At 41.5% G+C, this 5,971-nt stretch overlaps 1 long non-coding RNA gene across 1 annotated transcript; it reads left to right on the top strand.

The window, feature by feature from the left end:
* The first annotated feature begins 3,526 nt into the window (after positions 1 to 3,526).
* On the top strand, positions 3,527 to 4,736 carry LOC145657421 (uncharacterized). Its single transcript, XR_014123057.1, has 3 exons — positions 3,527 to 3,608; positions 4,079 to 4,148; positions 4,583 to 4,736. It is a non-coding gene; the product is annotated as an uncharacterized LOC145657421 (long non-coding RNA).
* The last annotated feature ends 1,235 nt before the right edge of the window (positions 4,737 to 5,971 follow it).

Here is a 5,971-nt window from a genome sequence, read left to right as displayed (position 1 = left end):
TCCGTATTTTTGCAGCAGTGAGCTTATTCTCCGTCTTCAGCTCAGCTGCAAGGAGCCGTTTCACCTCAACAAGAGCTGCCCGTTTCCCAGCCGCCGGGCGAGAGCCGCAACGACTACTTCTTGCATCATCATGATGAAGGCTTGATATTCACAGTCCCACTGCTTCTTCTTCTCCTGGCACCGGGGCCGGAGTTCTTCAGCTTGCTGCTGGTAGAGCTGTGATTTGCACTGCCACTGCAACTTTAGGTCCTCTAGAATTTTTAGCTGGTCCTGGTAGCCATGGCGACTCCGCCTTGTACACACAGGCATTGGCACGTTTTCCCTTTCCAACCAGTCAGCTATTATCATCTGCTGCTCGCTGTTCAACTGGCAGAGTTCATCCCTTTCTGACAGGAGGCTCTGCAGAAGCGCTTGGTGTTCCTTATACTCAGCTTCAAGATTATATCTCTCTATCTCCAGCTGCTCTTTGGAAGCTTCAATGTCATGACATCCATCCAGACCAGTCTTCTGCAGCTGCTCATATGAAGCTAAATTTATGGGGCAGAGTTATACTAAAGAATCATCCAGTTCTATTAATTAACAGATGGCAACATCTGATTTTGCCATCTTGAAATTGAGCTATGTTCAGATGAGAAGGCTCAGTTTAAAAATATATTACGACACTTCATATGAAACCATGTGTTAAAAACCAACAGGAATGAATTGCCATGTAATTTTCTCTAGAATGTATAGACTTTATAGTTCTTTACCTTTTTTTCTCTGAAATGGTAGTGGATGGCTACCATTGATTGGAGGTAGAACAAGTGGAGCAAAATGTGTGCTGTCTCTAGTTTCTGGACTGTGCACACCCACATCAAGAGCCTAAACAAAGTATACAAGGTATTTTTCACACAAGAATCTACATACTGACACACAAGCACACATAACCATACACAACCTTCCATCATAGCCTAACAACTTTTTATTAAAATGTACTAAAAATGTATTTCTATTTGTTTCATTCTTGAGGCACCAGTACAAATATTTTTAAGGTATCCCATATAATTTAAAGATTCAAAAACACATGTGCCTTCATTTCAGCATTTAAATAAAATGTGTATACACGTACCTGAACGTTGTTTGCTTTCTGAGCACTGTGGTTTGGTCTTATTGGTGGCAGCTTTGTGCAGCCACCTTTCCTCTTTTCCATATCTACTAGCGCCTCTCGTCTTTTGATGTGAATTCTAAAGGTCAGTAAGCCTAACGACTGATTATAATTGGAGTGTGGACAAACACTAGCTAGCTACAAATCACTTACACAGTAGCGTGTGATTGGCTGCGCCAGTGCCCGCTCCTATTGTGTTAACAGCTTTATGAATATTAATGAACTTTCCGCTGCTCTCTCCACCCCCGGTATGAAAGCTTCCTTCCTATTGGCTGTGCCAGTTCTCTGTATGATGCAGAGGTGTTTTGAACATTCCTAGTGGTTTTAGAAGAAACCCTCTGATACACATAGAAATAGAAATAGAAACAGAATTTACTGCTGTGTATACACTCTCACAGCACTATATTCTAAATACCTACTGCTGTGTAGAGTGTATCGGGCAGTAATTTGTCTGCTGTCCCTTTAAGTTGTGTTTTACGTAAAATGCATGTGCATGAATGCCACACAGGAGAAGACTTTTTTTTGTACCGTACATGACGGACCTTACTGGACCCAGCGATTCTTTTGTCCTTCATTTCATTTCTCTGTTAATGTGTTTATGAGCTTTGGACGTTTCTACATTTCATGTATGCACTGTCAACAGGATTCCAAGAGCAAGCCGCTGTCACGTAGTGAATAAACCGGCAAGATTATTGCATAACTGAGTTGAGTCTGACTCGCGTCTCCTCCACATGCTTCACAGGCTTCTCTCTACCAGTGCCAAAGCTCTTTGCTAATCTGGGTTGGAGCATAATTTAAATAGGACTAACTCCAAGCGTTACAAGAGGCACCTTGTGGTTGCATAGTTAGAGTCCATGGTCCATTCTGCCGCCATCCACATTTCTACACATTTTCTAGCCCTTTATCAGTGGTTTGCTTCTGACCAAACGACTGCAGTTGCCAATATATTTTGGGTGGCTGACCACTCTGCAGTGACAGTGACATGCAGGAAAACTCCAGCCACCCTGCTGGGCACGACACACTTGCAACACTCACTATCTCAGTGCCTCCACTGTGCCGATGCTTTGAAAGTATATGTTCCATGCTAATAACCTGAAAAATGTACAACTTATTTAATTAGTCTACTATTGCATATTGAAGATTACACAGTGCATGGGTATGCTCAAATGAAATGTGGCCAGAGTTCCTCAGTGTGTTTTTGATTTATGAAGATTCATGAAGAGTAACATTGACATCTCAGGAAATGTTTGAGATATCATGCTTGTCCCTGGTCTAATTCTCTCACAAGCAAATATATTAATAAAGCAGAACTAAAGCAAAGGCAGAATTTTTGGAACTGTTACTGAAAGACAACAGAGTAGCATAGAATGATAGAAGAACATCACAGAAAAATTAATGCACATATCACTAGCCTAAGACCCTTTAAACACAAGAAATGCTGAGAGCTAAAACTAATATTTCCATATTTTGTTCATTTATTGCCTCATCGAGAAACAGTCCAAGACATACATTATCCTACAACACCATGCATTATTCTCCATGACAAAGGATTTTCAGGCACAGGACTAAAACAACAGCAAATTATGAATATTGTTCAGCTTGCACATATGGGACTATAAAATGCTTCTGGCACTAGGCATTTGTTTATGACTCAGAGGCTTCTGATTTGTTTAAATAATCAGCAGATTTTTGTGTCACATGAAATACAAAGTCATTGCTTCAATTATGCATTTACACACCAGTAAAAATGATTATATATATATATATATATATGAGAGAGAGAGAGAGAGAGAGAGAGAGAGAGAGAGAGAGAGAGAGAGAGAGAGAGAGAGAGAGAGAGAGAGAACACTGCAAAGGTGAAAGAAGACCTCCACTTTTATTCAGTACAAGAACGTTTTTGTTTTTTTGTTTTTTGTAAAATCCATTTTATTAAACTTAGTGGTGGACATCTCAGCATTCACAACTCCTCATAAATACTAAACGTTAAAGTACTTAATCTTTGTCATTGTTAAAGTATTTCCACACTTTTTGCCTCTACAGTTGAATGTCATGCTATTTAAAAAACAAAATAAACATTAGAAGATAGTTCTTCTTGAACGTACTGAGTAGAGCTTAAGTCAGCAATCACCAACATTATTTCGTGTAACGTTGCTGCTGGCCCGAGTGCCGCAGGGCGCGGGGCAGGACGCACAGACTCCCTTGTGTTTGTCAAACATTTATTAACATTAAACACGGACAACACAAGTGCCACTCACATACAAATATAGCAGTGAACACTATTAAACATTTAACATAATACGAAAACGGTGTCACATCCATAACTCGGATTACCGACAGGAGGCATTAGATTTTGCGCGGGACTGGTAGGACATACTGCAGTTGGGAGCCAAAGGCACTTTTATCCAAGCAGAAACGGTCTTTGCTATGATTGAACCGTACACAACACACAAACAGCGGCACAAACGTAAGTACACAACGTAGCAATCTGCAGAATTCTAGCTGTTAGCTGGTTAGCTCTTTGTAAAATTTGAAAGTAGTTGTAACTGGATATTTGAACATTTTTAGGGAGGTTTTTCAAAGGCTTGAACGAGCTGTGTGTAGGTTATGTTAGCGATACAGCAATGCTAGCGGGCTAAACCATCTGGCTAACCTTAGCTAACCTTAGCTAACCTAGCTAGCTAGTTGGGATAACACTTTTGTTAATTGACTGCCTAATCCAGTGGTCACCAACCTTTTCATCGATAAACATAATATCATATTCTGAATTATGAGCAAATTAGACATGTGAGATCGACTTGATAGATAGACTGGTTGGCGACCAGCGAGCTAAACCATCGATAAGGGTGCTGTAGCTAGCTAACATTATTTCTTCCATCAGTGCAGCTTGATTTTCATTACGGTTCTTTGTAAAATTGCTAAACCTTTATTTACTAGTTAGGTGTCCAAGTTCAACACACGCAAAGGCTGGGACACTTCTAAGAATGTGGAAGAGCGCAGGGAGCAGGTCAGCAGCTTCTTTTAGAAGGAACTCCTTTAGAATTGATTTATCCTGACTACAAAAACAACTGCTCCCCATGTCTGTGTAATTTCAGTCTAGTTGGTTGGGTTTATTATTTAGCCAAGAGTGAAATAATAATGAAATTTACAGTATACTTTTACATCACCATATTGTTTTTTATAAACAGTGAACACTATACATGCAAATACAACACTATACATGCAAATACAAGAAGTATTCAGATTTCTTTTCAACAGGAGTTTATAGTGCTTAGTGCTATGTTTATTTATGAGGGATATGGGGACCCTAGCTGGGACTTTCAATATATGAAGAATTCTTGGCAGACCTGGAATAAGGCCAAGCCGGTGTGGGACAAGGCACATGGTGTAAAACTCAATAAGACTCCTGGGACTGAAATAGCTGTTTTTGCTGCCACACAGCTGAAAGGATCCTCCTCCACTTGTGAAGCGTGCACTGATAAGACAGGCCACTGCTCAGGCAGATGTTTCTGTTTCGAAGGCCACACACACATCTGAGCTGAAGCAGGAAAGTGAGAGGGGGACTTCTGGAGGAAGATTGGACGACAAGCCACACCCACCCTCTCTACTAACCTCGCCTCTACAGTAGGTTGAGACTTCGGAGCACGGCTCCAGCCACCCCGTGAATATTTCTGCTCTATTCATGATGCTGGGTGAGAAACTGTGTAGAGTTATGCCTCCTAACATGACTGATATTAAAAATAGGCGTTTATCACATTTTTGTAGATGGCCCATGTTTTAAACCGTCTGACTCTGAATTTCCCTGTGGTTATTGTCTGCTCTCTGCCTAACCTCATTTGGGAGGCTTACTCTCTCCCTTATAGGTCTGCTCAAGCAGTTGAGCTGATGGCGTTTACCAGGGTCTGCCATCTACTCCGGGATCAGGTTGTCACCATCTACACTGATTCCCATTATGCGTTTGGGGTTGCTCATAACTTTGTTAAGATTTGGCACTCCAGGGGGTTCCGCACCTCGGACGGCAAGACCATTTCTAATCCAGGACTAGTGTCTGCACCTTTGTCTGCATGTACACTACCAGCTCGGCTGGCTATCGTTAAAGGTCAAAGGTCATGACTCAACCTCTGAGTATGACACGGCCACTGGCAATGCTTCAGCAGATGAGATCCCACGTTGGTCAGCTGTGAATGCTCCCTCATGCCCGTACACTATATCCTTGATGTGTGAAGCGATCGCCATGTTTTCTCATTGCTTTGTGCCGAATAATATCAATCTGCGTTTCTTACAAACTCAGGGTACACAACAGGACTGCTCTCACTGGGTTGATTAGGGCTGTAGTCCTGATTAAAATGGTCTAATCTGTGACCTGGAGGGGCATGTCACCGTTCCTAAATGTATTTTGCCATTTCTTGTGCATCATTTTCATGGGATTTCACATCGCACAAAGGGGGTGACGGCTAACATTTAAAAACAGTTTTGTATACCTGCAACACATATAACTGTAAAACTCCTCCTAGATTGCTGTTTAACCTGTGCCAGAAGCAACCAAGGTAAAACACAAGCCAAATATGATACCTTACCGGCTCCTGAATATCCCTTTCAGTCAGTTGAAAGTACTTGCTAGCGATTGTAGACAGGTTTTCCAAGTGAACTGATGTGTTTCCTTGTTCTAAGGAAGACGCCCGCACTGTGGTTAAAATCCTAGCCAAGGAGATAATATCGAGGTATGGTGTGCTTCGGGTAATAACATTCAAATCAGGGACCCATGTTTCATTTCTAAGGTAACTCAGAAACTATGCACCTACCTAACTATTGACTGGAAGTTTCACATCT

The sequence above is a fragment of the Electrophorus electricus genome, chromosome 1 (assembly GCF_041902795.1).
Source record: "Electrophorus electricus isolate QZ-2024a chromosome 1, ASM4190279v1, whole genome shotgun sequence".
In the NCBI taxonomy this organism is placed as follows: Eukaryota; Metazoa; Chordata; class Actinopteri; order Gymnotiformes; family Gymnotidae; genus Electrophorus; species Electrophorus electricus.
Note: the sequence above shows the minus strand (reverse complement) of the source record. Positions and strands in the feature narration are given on the sequence as shown.